The following is a 23053-nucleotide window of genomic DNA, read 5'->3' as shown; positions in this document are numbered from 1 at the left end:
GGGAGCTTCCCTCCCGGAGGGGGAAATCATCAACATCTTCAACAACACCAACTCCTCTCAAACCCTAGTTCATCTCTTGTGTTCAATCTTTATATCGGAACTATAGATTGGTGCTTGTGGGTGACTAGTAGTGTTGATTACATCTTGTTGTTGATTACTATATGGTTTATTTGGTGGAAGATTATATGTTCAGATCCATTATGCTATTTAATACCCCTATGATCTTGAGCATGATTATTATTTGTGAGTAATTACTTTTGTTCTTGAGGTCACGGGAGAAATCATGTTGCAAGTAATCATGTGAACTTGATATGTGTTCAATATTTCGATGATATGTATGTTGTAATTCCCTTAGTGGTGTCATGTGAACATCGACTACATGACACGTCACCATATTTGGTCCTAAGGGAATGCATTGTGGAGTAGTTATTAGATGATGGGTTGCGAGAGTGACACAAGCTTAAACCCTAGTTTATGTGCTATTCCGTAAGGGACCGATTGGATCCAAAAGTTTAATGCTATGGTTAGAATTTATTCTAAATACATTTCTCGTAGTTGCGGATGCTTGCGAGAGGGTTAATCATAAGTCGGGGGTTTGTTCAAGTAAGAACAGCACCTAAGCACCGGTCCACCCACATACCAAATTATCAAAGTAGCGAACACGAATTAAGCCAACATGATGAAGGTGACTAGATGAAATTCCCGTGTACCCTTAAGAACACTTTGCTTATCATAAGAGACCGTTTTGTCCTGTCCTTTGCCTCAAAAAGATTGGGATACATTGCTGCACTTTTATTACTACTATCATTGCTTGCTCGTTACAAATTATCTTGCTATCAAACTACTCCGCTACTTACAATTTTAGCACTTGCAGACATACTTTGTTGAAAACCACTTATCATTTCCTTCTGCTCCTCGTTTGGTTCGACACTCTTACTTATCGAGAAGGCTACAATTTACCCCATATACTTGTGGGTCACCAAGGCTATTTTATGGCGCTGTTTCTGGGGAATGAAGCGCTCTTGGTAAGTGGAAATTGGTAAGGAAACATTATTACTACATGCTGAAACTTATTGTTACTTGCTACTATGGAAAACAATCCTTTGAGGGGCTTGTTCGGGGTATCTTCGCCTCAACCGGAACCACAATTCCTTCGGGTATGAAATTCCTTCGGGTATGCTAGAACAACTACTAGCTAATCCTTATGTAGGAGATGGAACCGAACATCCTGATATGCACTTGATATATGTGGATGAAATTTGTGGATTTTTTAAGCTTGCAGGTTTACCCGGAGATGACGCTAAGAACAAGGTTTTCCCTTTATATTTGAAGGGAAAATCATTGACATGGTATGGTCTATGCGATGATATTGGATCTTGGAACTGGAATAGGTTGAAATTGGAATTCCATCAAAAAATTTATCCTATGTATCTAGTTCATCGTGATCGGAATTATATATATAATTTTTGGCCTCGTGAAGGAGAAAGTATCGCTCTAGCTTGGGGAGGGTTAAGTCAATGTTATATTCATGCCCTAATCATGAGCTCTCAAGAGAAATTATTATTCAGAATTTTTATGCTCGCCTTTCTCGTAATGATCAATCCATGCTCGATACTTCTTGTACTCGTTCTTTTATGAAGAAAACTATTGAATTACGGTGGGGTCTTTTAGAAATAATTAAACGCAACTCTGAAGATTGGGAACTCGATGAAGGTAAAGAGTCATGTATTGAACCTAAGTTTGATTGCGTTAAATCTTTTATGAATACCGATGCTTTTCAAAAGTTTAGCACTAAATATGGACTTGACTTTGAGATAGTAGCTTCCTTTTGTGAATCTTTTTCTACTCATGTGTATCTCCCTAAGGAGAAGTGGTTTAAATATCAACCACCTATTAAAGAAGAAATTAAAGAACCGGTAAAAGCTAAATAAGACACTATCATTTACAACGTTGATCCAGTTGTTCCTACTGCTTATATTGAAAAACCACCTTTCCCTATTAGGGTGAAGGAACATACTAAATCTTCAACTGTGGTTAACAAAAGTTATGTAAGAACACCCAAACGAAATGAACAAATCAGAGTTGAACCTAGTGTTGCTATGATTAGAAATATCTTGGTCGATAATATCGACGGGCATGTTATTTACTTCTGTGATGAAGCCTCTAGAATTGCCAAACCGGATTAAAAAGATTAACATAGACCAGTTGTTGGCATGCGTGTTGTCTTAGTTAAGATAGGAGATCACTATTATCATGGGTTATGTGACCTAGGTGCTAGTGTGAGTGCTATTCCTTTTTCCTTATATGAAGACAATTAAGAATGAAATAGTACCTGCTGAAATAGAAGACATAGATGTTACTATTAAACTTGCCAATAGAGATACTATATCACCAATTGGGATTCTCAGAGATGTTGAAGTCCTGTGTGGGAAGATAAAACACCCTGCTGATTTTCTTGTTCTTGGCTCCCCACAAGATGACTTTTGTCCCATTATCTCTGTTAGACCTGATGACCTACAAGTATAGGGGATCAATCGTAATCCTTTCAATAAGTAAGAGTGTCGAACCCACCGAGGAGCAGAAGGATCTGATAAGTGGTTTTTAGGAAGGAAATATCTGCAAGCACTGAAATTATCGGTAACAAGTGATTGTGTGGTGAGATGATTCGTAGCAAGTAGCAAGTAACAAAATTAGCAACGGTGCAGCAAAGTGGCCCAATCCCTTTTGTAGCAAGGGACAAGCCTGGACAAAGTCTAATAGGAGGAAAAACGCTCCCGAGGACACACGGGAATTTCTGTCATGCTAGTTTTCATCATGTTCATATGATTCGTGTTCGTTACTTTGATAGTTTGATATGTGGGTGGACCAGCGCTTGGGTGCTGCCCTTACTTGGACAAGCATCCCACTTATGATTAAGCCCTCTCTCAAGCATCCGCAACTACGAAAGAAGAATTAACCAAAGCATTAAACTAGTGGATCCAAATCAGCACCTTACGAACCAACGCATAAACTAGGGTTTAAGCTTCTGTCACTCTAGCAACCCATCATCTACTTACTACTTCCCAATGCCTTCCTCTAGGCCCAAATAATGGTGAAGTGTTATGTAGTTGACATTCACAAAACACCACTAGAGGAAAAACAACATACAACACATCCAAATATCGAACGAATACCAAATTCACATGACTACTATTAGCATGACTTATCCCATGCCCTCATGAACAAAAGTAACTACTCACAAAGCATAATCATATTCATGACCAGAGAGTTAATGAGTAGCATCAAGGATCTGAACATAAATTCTTCCATCAAACAATCGAACTAGCATCAACTACAAAGAGGAATCAACTCTACTAGCAACCTTACAAGTACCAATCGGAGTCGCGAGACGGAGATTGGTTACAAGTGATGAACTAGGGTTTGGAGATTAGATGGTGCTGATGAAGATGTTGATGGTGACGAGTCCCCTCCGATGAGAGGAGTGTTAGTGATGACGATGGCGACGATTTCCCCCTCCAGGAGGGAAGTTTCCCTGGCAGGATCGTCCTGCCGAAGCTCTAGATTGGTTCTGCTCAAGTTCCGCCTCGTGGCGCCGACGAATCCATGAAAAACTGCTCCCTGATTTTTTTTCTGGACGAAACCCTTCTTATAGCAGAAGAGGGGGGCCAGTGGGCCAGCAGGCTGCCCACAAGCCCCCTTGGCGCGGCCAGGGGGTGGCCGCGCCATGCAGGATTGTGGCCACCTGCTGGCGCCCCTCTGGCGCTTCTTCGGCCCAGTATTTTTTATAAATCCGGAGAAAAAATCCTCGTTGATTTTTACGGCGTTTGGAGTTGCGCAGAATAGGTATCTCAACTTTGCTCCTTTTTCAGGCCACATTTCCAGCTGCTGGCATTCTCCCTCCTCATGTAAACCTTGCAAAATAAGAGAGAAAAGGCATAAGTATTATACCGTGAAGTGAAATAACAGCCCAAGAAGCGATAAATATCAACATGAAAACATGATGCAAAATGGACGTATGAACTCCCCCAAGCTTAGATCTTGCTTGTCCTCAAGCGAAAGCCTAGCTCAATAAATATGTCCACATTTTTAGGGAGAGAGGTGTCGACAAAATAAGATACGAACATGCATATATCATGATCGTGATCAGAACAACAATACCAACATATAATCTCTAATGCCAAAGTGATAATTCCTTCACAAAGTAAAGCATGGATAAAGAACCTTACCGAGAAGTAACAACCGATAGCCTTTAGTCATTGAACCAATTGCAATGTATCACAACATCAGAAAGATTCAAATAAGAGCTTGTAAAGGAAATCCACATACTCAATCATTCTTTCGTTCTCTACAATTGCTACAACTCACGTGGTACTCATGAGATCAAAGTTTCAGCTGGACACAGAGAAAGATAGGGCTTATAGTTTTGCCTCCTAACTTCTTACCTCAACGGTAATGTCAACAATAATAATTCATGAATACTTACCTCCAAGTTGACATATGAATATAGATCTTTCCCAAGCATATGACGTTGGCCAAGATAAAGGGCGAGATAGGGAATTGGTGAAGATCACCATGACTCTTTCAAGGGCAAAAAGTAAAGGTACAAGATAGGCCCTTCGCAGAGGGAAGCAGAGGTTTTCATGCACTTTTGAGGTTTGGATGTGTGTCCTCTTAGTGCGGAGGAACATCACTTTATATTGCCTCCTATGATAAAGAACTTTATTATGCAGTTCGTCGCTTTTATGTCTTCCTCATCATAGGTCCGTACAAAGCTTATTTTCCACACACTAATAGATCATACATATTAGAGATCAATTTTTATTGCTTGCACCGATGACAACTTACTTGAGGGATCTTATTCAATCCTTAGGTAGCTATGGTGGACTCACATGGCAAAACTGGGTTGATGGTTTATGGATGCACAAGTAGTATCTCTACTTAGTGCTGGAAGTTTGGCTAATGTGAGGTGGAAGCAATCGTCACATGTTAAGGGATCTCTAATCACATAACATTGTTCGGAACCAAGCAAACACGATTCAATATGTTGTCTTCCTTGTCCAACATCTACTTCTAGGCATGCAATAGTTTAGTGAGTGTTCACAATCATAGATGGTGTCAGAGATTATATATTTATAAGTGAACCTCTCCTTCTTTATCACTTCCTATTAATTGCAACAATGACCAAGGTCTACGTTTGTCTACCCTCAACAAGTTTCAATCATCGTTATTTTTATATGTGAAGCCATCACTTCCCATAAGATCATTACATGATCTTTCATGTTTTTGTTCTATTCTCACTCTTTTGATCATGGCAAGAGGCAAAGCCCTTCAACTAAGACACCCTTTATTATATGGCTCACGAGCTCGAATACATCGGGGTGACACAAAGCAAAACTCAAGACTAAAACACTAAGACTTTTATTCTACTAGAGAAAGAGAAAACTGAAAATGAAAACTAAAACAAAGGTAAAGGCAAAATATGTGATGGTGATACGATACCGGGGCAAATCCCCCAAGCTTGGCACAAGCCAAGGGGATTGCCCATACCCATGCTTAGTTGTCTTCCTTTGGAGGTGATGGTGGTGGAGTTGTTGCAACATGGGCTTGATCCTCCATCTTCCAAGGCATAGGTGCTCCATCATGGAAAGATGAACAAGTCTCTGGAATCCTCAAATCTGCAGCCAACCGTATTATTTAAATCTATACTCATACTCACAGTTTTGGTTCTGCAGGTCATAGATCTGAGCCTGGAGTTGATCAATCCTGTCATAGAGCCTGGAGAGGTGTTCCCAATGTCATTGGCGTCAATCATGTGTTTGTTGGTGAATTCAGTGATCATCATGTGGTTGGCGTTGAGTCCACGCTCCAGCATCCCTTGGCACTTGAAAACTTGTTGCTCCATTGCTTCAAGCCTCGTCTCCATGCTTCCGGTCTTCTTGGGCCCCTCAACATCACGGATGTGAAACATCCCCTCACGCATCTCGATAGATTGAGGGTGTTGCAGCACTCCTGTGAGGTAGGGATTGATGACCTTCTTGAAGATCTTGTCCTTCGGAGCTTTTGGGGAAGTCATAGCGATCTAGATCTGCAACAGAAACAGGCTTGAAACGAAAAACAGAGGAAATCTGCGTGATGCAAGGGTCAGACCAAACAGGAGTATATATAATGATTTTTTCTAGACCAGAAGGAGTACCCCGCATGAAAACGGAGTCCGAGAGGCGCACGAGGTGGCCACAAGCCCTCCCGGCGCAGCCAGGGGGTGGGCCCGCACCGGGCAGGCTTGTCGCATCGTCGCGCACTTTCCGGACTACTTCCAATTTTTGTACTTTTTCAAATATTCCAAAACGGAGAAAATTTCCTACTGGAAAAGTTTTGGACTCTGTTTTCTTACCGAATCACATACCTCTTCGTTTGCGGAGTCTGAAACGGGCTGATATATATCCCTTAGGTATTCTTCCGGAGTTATGGTATTGATAATATTACTTTCAACATTTATGGGAGTACCTGAGATATAATGCTTAATTCTCTGCCCATTTACTACTCTCGGAGAATTACCTTCCGTGTTGTTGATCTTGATAGCACCGGAACGATATACTTCCTCAACAACATAGGGACCTTCCCATTTAGAGAGAAGCTTGCCTTCAAAGAATCTTAAACGAGAGTTATATAGCAAGACATAATCACCTACATTGAACTCACACTTTTGTATCCTCTTATCATGCCACCTCTTAACCTTCTCTTTGAACAACTTGGCATTCTCATATGCCTGAGTTCTCCATTCATCAAGCGAGCTAATTTCAAATAACCTATTCTCACCGGCAAGTTTGAAATCAAAGTTGATCTCTTTGATTGCCCAATGAGCTTCATGCTCTAGCTCAAGAGGCAAATGACATGCTTTACCGTACACCATTTTGTACGGAGACATGCCCACGGGATTCTTATAAGCAATTCTATAAGCCCAAAGGGCATCATCGAGCTTCTTAGACCAATTCTTTCTAGACCTGAAGACAGTCTTTTGCAGAATTAGTTTAATCTCTCTATTGCTTAGCTCTACTTGACCACTGGACTGAGGGTGGCAGGGAGACACAATTCTATGGTTGACATCGTACTTAGCAAACATTTTACGTAAAGCACCATGAAAGAAGTGTGAATCACCGTCGGTCATTAGATATATAGGGACTGCAAATCTAGGGAAAATAACTTCTTTAAGCATCCTCATAGAGGTGTTGTGATCAACACTACTAGTGGGGATAGCTTCTACCCACTTAGTGACGTAATCAACAGCAACTAGGATATGAGTATACCCGTTGGATTTTGGAAAAGGTCCCATATAATCAAAGCCCCAAACATCAACTGGTTTAATGACAAGTGAATAGTTCATAGGTATTTCCTGACGTTTGCTAATATTACCTATTCTTTGACATTCGTCACAAGACAAGACAAACTTACGGGCATCCTTGAAGAGAGTGGGCCAATAGAAACCTGATTACAATACCTTGTGTGCAGTTCTATCTCCCGCATGGTGTCCTCTGTAGGCCTTGGACTGACACTTCTGTAGGATCTGTCCCTGTTCATGTTCAGGTACACAACATCTAATAACACCATCTACTCCTTCCTTATAAAGGTGAGGGTCATCCCAAAAGTAGTGTCTCAAGTCAAAGAAGAATTTCTTCTTTGCTGGTATGTGAAACTAGGTGGTATATATTTGGCAACAATATAGTTTGCATAGTCAGCATACCATGGTGCACTACGTGAAGCATTTATGACATTCAGTTGCTCATCAGGAAAGCTATCATCAATAGGTTGTGGGTCATCAAGAACGTTCTCCAACCTAGACAAGTTATCTGCTACAGGGTCATCAGCACCCTTCGTGTCAACAACGTGCAAATAAAATTCTTGTAGCAAGAGAACCCATCTGATAAGTCTAGGTTTAGCGTCCTTCTTCTCCATGAGGTACTTAATAGCAGCATGATCAGTGTGAATAGTGACTTTGGAATCAACCATGTAAGACCTGAACTTTTCACATGCAAACACGACTGCTAAAAATTCCTTCTCCGTAGTAGCATAGTTTCTCTGGGCATTGTCTAGAGTTTACTAGCGTAGTGAATAACATTCAACTTCTTATCGACTCTTTGCCCTAGAACAACTCCAACAACATAATCACTAGCATCACACATGATCGCAAAAGGTAGGTTCCAATCAGGTGGTTGAACAATAGGTGCAGTTATCAAAGCCATCTTAAGTATTTCGAAGGCTTCCTCACAATCATCGTCAAAAACAAAAGGAATATCCTTTTGCAAGAGATTGGTAAGAGGCCTAGAAATCTTAGAGAAGTCTTTAATGAACCTTCTATAGAAACCAGCATGACCAAGGAAACTTCTTATACCTTTGATATCCGTGGGGTATGGTATTTTCTCGATTGCATCTATCTTAGCCTTATCGACTTCAATACCTCTTTCAGAAATTTTATGTCCTAAGATGATGCCTTCATTAACCATAAAGTGGCACTTCTCCCAATTCAAGACAAGATTGGTGTCCTTACATCTCTACAAGACTCGATCAAGGTTGCTGAGGCAATCATCAAAGGAAGACCCGTAAACGGAGAAGTCATCCATGAAAACCTCAACAATCTTTTCACAAAAGTTAGAGAATATAGCCATCATACATCATTGAAAGGTGGCAGGTGCGTTACATAATCCAAAAGGCATACGTATATAAGAAAAGGTACCGAAAGGGCAGTTGAAAGTGGTTTTCTCCTGATCAGATTGTGCAACCGGTATTTGGGAGAAACCAGAATAACCGTCTAGAAAGCAGAAGTGTGTGTGTTTAGACAGTCTTTCTAGCATTTGGTCGATAAAAGGCAGAGGGTAATGATCTTTGCTTGTGGCTTTATTCAATTTCCTAAAATCGATCACCATCCTATAGCCAGTAATAATCCTGTGTGGGATCAATTCATCCTTATCATTAGGGACAACGGTAATAGCTCCCTTCTTAGGGACGCAATGCACCGTACTCACCCAATCGCTATGAGCAACATGATAGATAATACCCGCTGCCAGGAGCTTTAGTATTTCTTTTCTTACTAGTTCTTTCATCTTAGGATTTAATCTCCTTTGATGATCAGCAACTGGTTTGAAATCAGGATCAGTTTTAATCTTGTGCTGGCATAGAGTGGGACTAATGCCCTTAAGATCATCAAGAGTATATCCAATAGCAGCACGGTGCTTCCTCAGAGTTTTTAGCAACTTCTTTTCTTCCTGCTCTGAGAGGCTAGCACTAATAATAACATGATATATCTCTTTTTCATCAAGATAAACATACTTAAGAGTATCAAGAAACTGTTTAAGCTCGAACACAGGATCACCCTTTGGTGGGGGTGGATCCCCAAGCAGTTCAACACGCAGATTATTCTTAAGGATAGGATATTGTTCTAAGACAACTCTATCTATTTCATCCCTTTCATCCATATGCATATCATTTTCATGCTCAAGCAAGTATTGCTCTAAGGGATCAGTAGGAGGCACGACAATAGAAGCTAAGGCAATAGTTTCATCCTTACTAGACAACTCTTTTTCATGAGGTTGTCTATCAAACTTGGCGAAATTGAACTCATGTGACACACCTTCAAAGCCAACAGTGACAATTTGCTTCTCAAAATCAATACGAGCATTAACGGTATTGAGAAAAGGTCTACCAAATATGATGGGACAAAAGCTATCTTGTGCGGTAGCAAGAACAAGAAAATCAATAGGATACTTCGTTTTACCACACAAGACTTCAACATCCCTAACAATTCCCACAGGGAAGATAATATCTCTTTTGGCAAGCTGTATAGTGACATCAATAGGCTCTATGTCAACAGGTGCAATCTCATCTTTGATTTCATCGTATAAGGATTGAGGTATTGCACTAACACTAGCACCCACGTCACATAAACTATGGTAGCAATGATCTCCTATCTTAACAGAAACCACAGGCGTGCCAACAATAGGCCTATGTTTGTCTCTAGCGTGAGGTTTAGCAATTCTAGCAGCATCTTCACAGAAGTGAATATTATGTCCCTCAACATCGTCGGACAGAAGATCTTTCATGACAGCAACGCTAGGTTCAACTCTAATTTTCTTAGGCGGTGTAGGTGTTCCAAGATGGCCTCTATGTATCACAGTTGAAGCTTTAGAATGATCCCTTGTCCTAATGGGGAAATATGGTTTGTCAATGTAAGCATTGGGAACAATAGGATCATTATAGGAAATGACTCTCTCTTCAACTGGATTGGGTTTAACTACATCGACTTCTAAGGGAGGATGATATTTAAACCACTTCTCTTTAGGGAGATCAATATGAGCAGCAAATGATTCACACAATGAAGCTACTATCTCAGATCAAGTCCATACATAGCGCTAAAGTCACAAAAAGTATTTGTCTCAACAAAGGATTTAACACAATCAAACGTGAAATTCATACATGACTCCTTACCTTCTTCCAGCTCCCAATCTTCAGAGTTGCATGTAATTCTCTCCAATAAATTCCATTTGAAGTCAATATCTCTCTTCGTAAAAGAACCGGTACAAGAAGTGTCAAGCATGGTGCGATCATCATGAGAAAGCCAAGCATAGAAGTTCTGAATGATAATTTCTCTCAAGAGCTCATGATTGGAGCATGAATATAGCATTGATTTAAGACTCCCCCAAGCTTGAGTGATGCTTTCTCTGTCACGAGGCCAAAAATTATAAATATAATTCCGATCATGATGTACTAAATGCATAGGATAAAACTTTTGATGAAATTCCAATTTCAACCGATTGTAGTCCCACGATCCAGTATCATCACATATCCTATACCATGTCAACGCCTTATCCTTCAAATATAAAGGAAAGACCTTCTTTTGGACCTCATCCTCGGGAAAACCAGCAAGCTTAAATAAACCACAAACTTCATCTACATAGATTAGATGCAAGTATGGATGTGATGTTCCATCTCCTGTAAAAGGATTAGCCAGCAGTTTCTCAAGCATACCCAAAGGAAATTCCAAGCAAATATTTTCAGTAGGTGCAGCTGGTTGAGGAGCAACTCTTTGTGCTTCCATTCGTGCTGAAGATGCCCCGAACAAGCCCCTGAAAGGATTAGTTTCCTTAGTGACAAGTGACAATAAATTTCTGCACACTATATGAATGTTTCCTTACCTAGTTCCACTTACCAAAGGCGCTTCACTCCCCGGCAACGGGGCCTGAAAAGAGTCTTGATGACCCACAAGTATAGGGGATCAATCGTAGTCCTTTCGATAAGTAAGAGTGTCGAACCCAACGAGGAGCAGAAGGATCTGACAAGTGGTTTTCAGCAAGGAAATATATGCAAGCATTGAAATTAGCGGCAACAAGTGATTGTGTGGTGAGATGATTCATAGCAAGTAGCAAGTAACAAAAGTAGCAACGGTGCAGCAAAGTGAACCAATCCCTTTTGTAGCAAGGGACAAGCCTGGACAAAGTCTTATAGGAGGGAAAACGCTCCCGAGGACACACGGGAATTTCTGTCATGCTAGTTTTCATCATGTTCATATGATTCGCGTTCGTTACTTTGATAGTTTGATATGTGGGTGGAATGGTGCTTGGGTACTGCTCTTACTTGGACAAGCATCCCACTTATGATTAACCCCTCTTGCAAGCATCCACAACTATGATAGAAGAATTAAGACAAAGTATAACCATAGCATTAAACTAGTGGATCCAAATCAGCCCCTTACGAAGCAACACATAAACTAGGGTTTAAGCTTCTGTCACTCTAGCAACCGATCATCTACTTACTACTTCCCAATGCCTTCCTCTAGGCCCAAATAATGGTGAAGTGTTATGTAGTCGATGTTCACATAACACCACTAGAGGAATAACAATATACAACACATCGAAATATCGAACAAATACCAAATTCACATGACTACTATTAACATGACTTATCCCTTGTCCTGAGGAACAAAAGTAACTACTCACAAAGCATAATCATATTCATGACCAGAGAGGTAATGAGTAGCATCAAGGATCTGAACATAAACTCTTCCACCGAACAATCCAACTAGCATCAACTACAAAGAGTAATCAACACTACTAGCAACCTTACAAGTACCAATCGGAGTCGCGAGACGGAGATTGGTTACAAGTGATGAACTAGGCTTTGGAGATGAGATGGTGCTGATGAAGATGTTGATGGTGAAGAGTCCCCTCCGATGAGAGGAGTGTTGGTGATGACGATGGTGATGATTTCCGCCTCCGGGAGGGAAGTTTCCCCGGCAGGATCGTCCTGCTGGAGCTCTAGATTGGTTTTGTTCAAGTTCCGCCTCATGGCGGCGGCGAATCCACGACAAAGCTCCTCCCTGATTTTTTTCTGGATTAAACCCTTCATATAGCAGAAGAGGGGGGCAGTGGGCCAGCAGGCTGCCCACAAGCCCCCTTGGCGCGGCCAGGGGGTGGCCGCGCCATGCAGGATTGTGGCCACCTGCTGGCGCCCCTCTGGTGCTTCTTCGGCCTAGTATTTTTTATAAATCCGGAAAAAAATCCTCGTTGATTTTTACGGTGTTTGGAGTTGCGCAGAATAGGTATCTCAACTTTGCTCCTTTTTCAGGCCAGAATTCCAACTGTCGGCATTCTCCCTCTTCATGTAAACCTTGCAAAATAAGAGAGAAAAGGCATAAGTATTGTATCGTGAAGTGAAATAACAGCCCAAGAAGCGATAAATATCAACATGAAAACATGATGCAAAATGGACGTATCAAGACCTTTCTTGAACATCGTCAATGCTAAAATAGATTGTAAGAAACAAACTGTTGGTGTTAGCTTTGGTGATGAATCTCATGAATTTAACTTTTCCAAGTTTTGTAGACAACCGCATAAGAAAGATTTGCCTAGTAAGGATGAAATTATTGGTCTTGCTTCTATTACTGTACCTCCTACTGATCCTTTAGAACAATATTTGCTACACCATGAAAATTATTTGCATATGCGTGAAAGAAATGAAATAGATAGAATCTTTTAGAACAACAACCTCTTCTTAAGCACAATTTGCCTATTAAAACTCTAGGAGGCCCCCTCCACCTAAAGGTGATCCTGTGTTTGAATTAAAAAAATTGCCAGACACTTTAAAATATTCTTATCTTGATGATAAAAAGGTATATCCTGTTATTATTAGTGCTAACCTTTCAGAACATGAAAAAGAAAGATTATTGAAAGTTCTAATGAAGCACCAAGCTGCTATTGGATATACTCTTGATGACCTTAATGGCATTAGTCCCACTCTATGTCAGCACAAGATTAATATGGAACCTGATGCTAAACCCGCTGTTGATCACCAACGTCGGTTAAATCCGAAGATGAACGAAGTGGTAAGAACAGAAATATTGAAACTTCTGGAAGCAGCTATAATCTATCCTATATCTGATAGTAGATGGGTAAGTACTGTTCATTGTGACCCTAAGAAGGGAGGTATTAGTGTTGTTCCTAATGATAAGAATGAACTTATCCCACAAAGAATTGTCACAGGCTATAGAATGGTAATTGATTTTAGAAAATTAAACAAAGAAAATAGAAAAGATCATTACCCTGTGCCTTTTATTGATCTAATGTTAGAAAGACTATCTAAGGACACACATTTTTGCTTTCTTGATGGATATTCTGGTTTTTCACAAATGTGTGTTTCGACCTGATCAAGAAAAGACCACTTTTACTTGTCCTTTTGGAACTTATGCTTATAGACGTATGCCTTTTGGTTTATGTAATGCACGTGCTACCTTTCAAAGATGTATGACTGCTATATTCTATGATTTCTGTGAAAAGATTGTTGAGGTTTTCATGGATGACTTTTCTGTTTATGGGAATTCTTTTGATGATTGTTTAAGCAATCTTGATCGAGTTATTGCAGAGATGTGAACAAAAAAATCTTGTCTTGAATTGGGAGAAGTTCCACTTTATGGTTAACGAAGGTATTGTTTTGGGCCATAAAATTTCTGAAAGAGGCACTCAGGTGGACAAAGCCAAGGTTGATTCAATTGAGAAAATGCCATGTCCTAAATATATCAAAGGTATTCGTAGCTTCCTTGGTCATGCTGGTTTCTATAGGAGGTTTATCAAAGACTTTTCAAAGATTTCTAGGCCTCTTACAAATCTTTTGCAGAAGGATATTCCTCTTGTGTTTGATGATGATTGTTTGGAAGGCTTTGAAATACTAAAGAAAGCCTTAATTACTGCACCTCTTGTTCAACCACCTTATTGGAACTTGCCTCTTAAGATTATGTGTGATGCTAGTGATTATGATGTTGGTGTTCTTCTAGGACAAAGAGTTGATAAGAAATTGAATGTTATCCATTATGCTACTAAAACTCTGGACAGTGCTCAACGAAATTAAGCTACTACTGAAAAAGAATTTCTTAGCAGTAGTGTTTGCTTGTGATAAATTTAGATCTTACATTGTTGATTCTAAAGTTATTGTTCACGCGGATCATGCTGCTATTAAATATCTTATGGAAAAGAAAGATGTTAAACCTAGACTCATTAGGTGGGTTCTTCTGTTACAAGAATTTTATTTGCATATCACTGATAGGAAAGGAGCAGAGAACCCCGTAGCTGATAACTTGTCTACGCTTGAAAATATTCTTGATGACCCACAACCTATTAATGATAGCTTTCCTGATGAAAAAATAGATGTAATAAATGTTTCTAATAGTACACCTTGGTATGCCTATTATGCTAATTATATTGTTACTAAATACATACCATCTAGCTTCACATACCAACAAAAGAAACGAAAAAATTCTTCTGTGATTTAAGACATTACTTTTAGGATGAGCCACATCTTTATAAAGAAGGAGTAGATGGTATTATTAGACCTTGTGTACCCGAGCATGAACAGGAACAAATCCTACGGAAATGTCACTCCGAATCTTATGGAGGGCATCACGCGGGAGACAGAACCGCTCATAAGGTATTGTATTCTTGTTTTTATTGGCCTACTCTCTTCAAGGATGCCCGTAAGTTGTCTCATCTTGTGATGAATGTCAAAGAATAGGTAATATTGGTAAGCGTCAAAAAATGCCTATGAATTATCCACTTTCTGTTGAACCATTTGATGTTTCGGGATTTGATTTCATGGGACCTTTTCCTTCCTCTAATGGGTATACACATATTTTGGTTGCTGTTGATTATATTACTAAGTGGGTAGAAGCTATTCCAACCAGTAGTGCTGATCACAATACCTATATTAAAATGCTGAAGGAAGTTATTTTCCCAAGGTTTGGAGTCCCTAGATATTTAATGACTCGTGGTGGTTCGCACTTTATTCATGGTGCACTCCGTCAAATGCTTGCTAAGTATGATGTTAACCATAGAATTGCATCACCTTATCATTCTTAGTCTAGTTGTCGAATTGAACTTAGCGATAGAGAAATAAACCTAATCTTACAAAAGACTATCAATAGGTCCCAAAAGAATTGGTCTAAGAAATTAGATGATGCACTTTGGGCTTATAGAACAACATATAAAAATCCTATGGGTATGTATCCTTATAAAATGGTTTATGGAAAAGCTTGTCATTTGCCACTTGAGTTAGAACATAAAGCATATTGGGCAATCAAAGAACTCAACTATGATTTCAAACTTGCTGGTGAAAAGAGGTTATTTGATATTAGCTCATTAGATGAATGGATAAACCAAGATTATGAAAATGCAAAGTTATTTAAAGAAAAAGTTAAAATATGGCATGACAAAAGAATCCAAAAGCCTGAGTTCAAAGTTGGAGAACATGTTCTTTTGTACAACTCCCGTTTCAGATTCTTTGGAGGAAAACTCCTCTCCAAATGGGAAGGACCCTTTGTTATCGACGAGGTCTATCGATCTAGAGCTATCAAAATAAATAATGCCAAAGGTACTAACCCATAGGTTGTCAATGGGAAACAAATAAAACATTATATCTGAGGTACGCCCATTAATGTTGAAAGCAATATTATCCAAACTATAACACCGGAAGAACACATAAAAGAAACCTTCCGGAACACTCCAAAATCGTGAAAAAGGGAGGTACGTGATACGGTCAGTAAACGAACTCCGAAAAATCCGCAAAAATATTTTTTGTCATTTTTGGAATATTAAAAAAATCAGGAAAATAAGAAACTTCCAAGAAAGTGACCCTGGTGGTCACGATACACCAGGGCGCGCCCCGGTTGGTTGTGCCCACCTTGGGTACTTCCGGACTCCGTTTTTCTTCCGTTCTGCTTGTTCCCCAAGATAAAAAATCCTTATATACCCCCCGAACCTATTGACCTCCCTATCGCGGAGAAATATCCTGTTTTATTTTCTTGCTGTTTACTGTTAGATCCAATCCACCATGGCCGCTTCAAGCTCCGCTAAGGATAAGTTCTTCGACAATGTCATCAACCCATATCTGCGGGAAGTGATGCATCACCCTCAAGCTATCCAGATGCGCGATGGGGTGCTGCACATATGCTATGAGCAAGGACCCAAGGGTATTGGATCCGTGCAGGCCAGGCTTGAAGCTATGGAGTAGGAAGTCTTCCAGTCCAACAGGATGGTGGAACGTGGGATCAATGCCAATCACCTCATGATCGCGGACTACACCCGTGATCTCAAGGTGGATGGAAAGTCCATGAATGCCATCGTCTTCTCCCTCTATGAGAAAATCAACTCCTTCATAGCTATATCCACGACCTTCAAAGTCAAGTCAGACAACATTTAAAGGTATGAGTTTGGCTGACAGTTGTAGGATCCGAGAGACTCACTCTTCCTCTTATGACGGTGAGCCTCTGCCATTGAAACCGGAGGACAAGATTGCTTCTACTTCATCCCCAACACCTCCTTCTTCATCACCAAAATAAAATTGAGTATCAGGTATGGGCACTCCCCTTGTCTTTCACCAAGCTTGGGCGTGGTGCATCGATATCGTATCATCTCCACTATCTTTTGCCTTTAATTTTCTTAGTTCGATCCATTGTTATCTTTTGCTTTACATGAATAAAAGTTTAGTTCAATCCTTTTTTTCCAAGAGTTTGCTTAGCGATCAATCTATGCAATCGTGTGCGAGATATATAATGAAGTTTAGTTTGAGTTTTGTGTTCTTTACTTTCTTGTTTCAGTAAAAAGAAAGGAAATAAATGAAAAATATCATATGCTAATCTTATGGTAAGTGATGACATTAACCAAGGAAAAGTATAAGTAGAAAATTTTATTGTACATTGACAAACATAACATTGGTCAATGACGCAACTCATGAAAGAATTAAGAAGGGAAGAGAAGATTCACATGCAAATACACTATCCTGGAAATCTTTTGTGATTGTGAGCACCCATAAAAATATTATATGCCAAAATTGTTGACGTTGGACAAGGAAGGCAATGTAATTAATTATGTTTGTTCATATTCACATAGAAGTTATATTGTCATGGATCGTTCAACATGTGGTGCTTGCCCCTATCTTTGCTAGCCAAAAACTCCGCACTAAGTAGAGATACTACTTGTGCATCCAAAACCCTTAAACCCAAATATTTTTTGAGAGTCCACCATACCTACCTATGGATTAAGTAAAATCCTTCAAGTAAGTTGTCAGCGGTGCAAAAAGGGTAATAAAAAATTGCTTCTAAAAGTGTAAGATAATTTAGTGTAAGGGAAAATTGAGCATTGTACGAATTTGTGACGGTGTAGAATAAAAGCGAAAAACTGCATAATAAAGGTTGCCATCACAAGGGGCAATATAACGTAATGTTCCTTGCACTAAGGGGTTGAGCATACAAACAAAAAGCGCATGTCAACCTTTGTTTCCCTCTGCATAGGGCCTATCTTCTACTTTTATGTATTTACTTTCATGCAAGAGTCAATTTTTTTATCTCTATTCCTTTTTATTTTCTCCTTTGGAAAACATCATGTGGTGAGGAAAGATCTAGGTACATATATCCATTTGAATATGGGTGGCATGATTTATTATTGTTGACATCATCCTTGAGGTCAATTCGTTGGGAGGCGAAACTATAAGCCCCTATCTTTCTATGTGTCCGGTTGAAACGTTTTGCTCATGTGTACGCTGTGAGTGTTAGCAATCATGGAAGACTAAATGATGGTTGAGTATGTGGACTTGCCTAAAGGCTCCGGTATGTGACCCTACCTGAAAAGATGAAGAATTGTAGTTGCAAAGTTGACTGAGAACATAATTTTTTGGTTTCCAATAGAGTTTATGCTTTATACTTCGATGTTGTGATGAATTGTCACTTGTTCATGGGAAGCCTATAATAAAAGTTCTATGATAAAAAATTTATGTTCAAGTTTTTTGTTGTTATAATAAGTTACATGATGCTTCTATGTCCGTATTTTTGTTTTTATCGACACCTCTCTCTCTAAGTATGTGGACATGTTTCTCGATTTTGGTTTTCGCTTAAGGAAAAGCGAGGTGTAAGCTTGGGGGAGTTGATACGCCCATTTTGCATCATGTTTTCCTACTGTTATTTATGGTCTTTTATTGTACAATAATGCTTTTTGGAGTAATTCTAATGCGTTTTCTCTCATAATATGCTAGGTATACACAAAGGGGGAGCATTCTGGCAGCTGGAAATCTGGACCTGAAAAAGCTATGTCAGGCTACCTATTCTGCACAACTCCAAATGATCTGAAACTTTACGAGGAATATTTATGGAATATTTGAATAATATTGGAGCAAATAAGTAGCAGAGGGGGCCCACCATGTGGGCACAACCCACCTAGGCTCGCGAGGGAGCCCAGGCGCGCCCCGGTGGGTTGTGCTCACCCAGGACCACCTCTGGTGCCCCTCTTCTTGTATATAAGTCATTTTGACCTAGAAAAAAGGAGGAGCGGACTTTCGGGACGAAGCACCGCCGTCTCGAGGCGGAACTTGGACAGGAGCATTTTTCCCTCCAGCGGAGCGATTCCGCCGGGGGAACTTCCCTCCCGGAGGGGGAAATCATCGTCATCATCATCACCAACAACTCTCCCATCTTGGGGAGGACTATCTTCATCAACATCTTCAGCATCACCAAATCTTGTGAAACCCTAGTTCATCTCTTCTGTTCAATCTTTGTACTGGAACTATAGATCGGTGCTTGTGGGTGACTAGTAGTGTTGATTACATCTTGTAGTTGATTACTATCTGGTTTATTTGGTGGAAGATTATATCTTAAGATCCATTATGCTATTTAATACCCCTATGATCTTGAGCATGCTTATCATTTGGGAGTAGTTACTTTTGTTCTTGAGGTCACGGGAGAAATCATGTTGCTAGTAATCACGTGAACTTGATATGTGTTCGATATTTTGATGATATGTATGTTGTGATTCCCTTAGTGGTGTCATGTGAACGTCGACTACATGACACTTCACCATATTTGAGCCTAAGGGGATGTATTGTGGAGTAGTTATTAGATGATGGGTTGAGAGAGTGACAAAAGCTTAAACCCTAGTTCATGCGCTATTCCGTAAGGGGCCGGTTGGATCCAAAAGTTTATTTCCATGGTTAGAATTTATTCTTAATACTTGTAACATCCCAATTTTCCTAATTGGGAATGTTTTACATTGTAGCTAAGCATCTATGCATATTGATTGAAATAAAATTGGCACTTGAATTCTTTCGCCTTTTGATTTTGCATTTCCATTTTTCCTCACACAAGAAATACTCTCTTGCACGCAAGAGAGAGAGAGCGGAGGAAAATGACCCTCCAAAGTGCGGGCATTTCTGAAATATTGGAGCCAAGAAATCCAAAGTTTATTTGCGAAAATATTTGCAAAAAGAAAATAAAGCATTTAGGGAATTTCTGAAAAAAACATTTTTTAGAAGTTTTTATTTTTCCTTTGGAAAAATGTTATTCGAATAGAGGATATTTTTCTGATTTTTTTGGTATATAATACCCCATATTAAATATTTGATTTGTTTCCTTTTTATTCACTTTTATTTTCTGTTACGGAAAAAGATTTAAATTAGGAAAGTTTTTTTTTAGAAGGCAACTGCAGCCGGCGGTGCATAGCAGTGGGCCGAATCCCACCAGGCCCGGGATCCTGATCCCCTTCAGATCGGGTGACCGACCCCGAGCGCCCCAGCCCCCTCTCTCGGGCGCTGGACCCCACCGCCCGACCTCCCCCTCCCCATCGGTCTCCTTCCTCCCCCGAGCCGCACCTCTTTCCTTCCATGGCCGAGCCTGTGCCACCCCGATCCCCACACGGGATTCCCTTGCCCCTTCCTTCCCCAGCTCCTCCCCCCGACTATAAAAGCCCACACCCTCGCCCGCACCCCGTTCCTCCCACCGCCTCGCCGAGCCGCCGCCCCCCGAGCTCCTTCCGCAGACCTCGCCGGCGAGCCCCAAGCTCCATCTTCGGCCGCACCCAAGGGCACCGCCTCCAGCCACCCCGACTCCGCTCGACGCCACCACTCGCCGGAGGGAACTCGCCGCTGCCTCCCCGTCCCGTCGCCACCGCCAGAGGACCACCGGAGCCCCTCCCCATCGCCGCCTCTCCCTCGCCTCGCCGGCAACCATGTCGGAGCACCACCACCCCCTGTGAGCTTCCCCCCCCTTTATTTTCATCCGTTAGATCTTAGTCAACGGTGTAGATTAGAGTAAGGATACCCTTTCGGGTTTTAAACAAAAACCGCGCCGATTTTTATTTCACTTAACTATTAGCCAGTAAGTTCTGTTAGTTCTCGGCCGTTTGTTCCTAATGTTAGCAACATACACCCCCACAGCCACTCACAGCGCGCCACGTGTAGCCCCTGTCTGTTAGCAAATTAGTTTCTTTTTTCTGTCTAGTTCCAAAAACAGCAAAGTTTCTGTTTTGTTTTGGCCATAACTTTTGATCCCGAAGCGCAATGATGTTGATTCTTGCTCCAGTAGATTCCAATTTTTCTGTAGTTTCTAAAAACATATAAATTGTCTATGTTCGAAATTTTTAAATATGAATTAGATCAGATTTAGTTTAAACCTTGTTTTGCTTATTCCAGGATTTTAAAAAATGATTTTAGTTGATTCTTTTTGCTACTGCTTCCTAGTGATTATATCTTACTGTGGTAGAAGTTTCAAAAATTTTAAAGTAATTTTACTAGGGTTTTTAACAGAAACAAGTTTCTGCCTTAGTGACGCGTATTGAATTCTTTCACTTAGGCCATTGCAAACTTTTACTTGTGATGTTATTTTTACTTGTTGCTTGATTGTATTGCTTATGGTGTGTATTGTGTTTGTATCGGTAGATCACCCGGAGTGTGAAGCGTGTTACTTAGAAGCGCTCGATCAAGAAAACTATCATCAAGGCAAGTCATTTTGATCATGTTATTTTCCTATGTTTTCGATGCATGGTAGTTTACCTTCCTTTGCCCAATTGCATGCTGCCTAGGTACTTGAAATTTTAGTATAAGTTGTAGTATCATGTGGTAGGCACACAACAACCCCGATACTTGGCCCCGGGACGACAATTTCTTAATGCTATGCTTGAGTAGACGGGTTTTTGGTTGAGTGCATAACACGAGTGATGCGAGGTTGATTAAATAATCAAGACCGGTTAAGACAAGATTGTCAAGACCTCGGACGCAATGCAACTCTGGGTGAAGGACGGTTGATCGGCTCCCTGGAGAAACCAGTGGATGGCCCGGGATGCTGGAGACGGCCATGACATCTTGCGGAAAGCTTCACCCAGGCTCGAAGAGATGGACGGAGACTTCAAGACACAAGGCTTACCTGCACAACCACAAGTCATTATGGGAGCTAGCTTGGTTGGACAACGCGGCGACTCTGGACAGGCGATGCTAGCAGATGTAGAAGAACGGTAGGAATGGATGGGCACCGACAGGGATTCAGAGGGACCCGTTGAAAGACCATGTTTTGATCATCCGGTCTTCAAACACCCTGAAGTGCGAGGACAAACACGGAGGCGATCAAATCTTGTGGCGAACGTGTGCAAAACTCTGCAGAGTGCGCAACCTAATCGATTAGCCATGTCCACGGTCATGGACAACTTGAGCTGAAGGCATTGAAATTCCCCTGAACTCTCGAGACAACTTAATAATGATGTGGGTGTTAACAACTACTCGGGTACGAGAATTGGTTGGCGGAACCATCTCGTTAACAACAAACAATGTAGTATTATTTTGCTTCCAGCCCCTCTTGTTGTAGGATAAAACTGGCTTTATGCATAACTCATAGCCCCACCGGCCAAATATGCATGTAGAGATAGTTGATTATTATTTTACTCCTCTCTTTGATGACTTGCCAGCATATTCCATATGCTGACCTACACGTCTGCAACATATCATGTTGCAGAGTACTTTTCCGACCAGGAGTGAGGCTACGATCTACGCTCAGGGACATGCCCTGGAGTCGGATGGACTCGTCTACCTGATGCTTCCGCTAGTCTTCGTTAGTTATCTCATGAGATGGCCTTCCGCCACTTTATTGTAATCCTTTATTGTAATAAAGTACTCTTTATGAGATTTCGATTAATAAAGCTGTGTGATTGAACTCTTGAATATATACATTATGTACTGAGTGTGTACCAGCATGATCTTGGGATTGTACGGAAACACCAGAGGCTTGACTCGTCTTGAGTCGGGTCGCTACAGAAATGGTATTCGGAGCACACGCTGACCATAGGACGTAACCTCTAGGAATGGAAAAGCCTTAGGGAGAAAACTATTTTATTATGTCTATAAATCCTCTATTTTCTCTTCTGATCATTTCTGACTTCTCTCCGATTTTCCAATGTTTTAGATGGCCACCTTCATCCCTGTTAAGTTCACGGAGTTTTGCCAGCACGACGCCACTATGCCTTTCGGAAAGGAGCTAGTGCAGATCACCAAGGACTTGAGGATTGCTCTGCCGACCATCACAGGGAAGCCGACTTCGTCTTACCCGGAGGATTCACGCTACAGGATCGAGGTGCACGTTCCCGGAAGGACATTCGAGCCGCGCACTGAGCCGGTGGATTTCAAGTTCATCGCACCAAACTGGATTCTCGGAAGGGACATGGCGATCCATTGTGCACTCGGACATATCAAGGAAGAGTACAAAGGCTTCCCT

The sequence above is a fragment of the Hordeum vulgare genome, chromosome 6H (assembly GCF_904849725.1).
Source record: "Hordeum vulgare subsp. vulgare chromosome 6H, MorexV3_pseudomolecules_assembly, whole genome shotgun sequence".
NCBI classification, from domain to species: domain Eukaryota; kingdom Viridiplantae; phylum Streptophyta; class Magnoliopsida; order Poales; family Poaceae; genus Hordeum; species Hordeum vulgare.
This window is presented reverse-complemented; position numbering follows the sequence as displayed.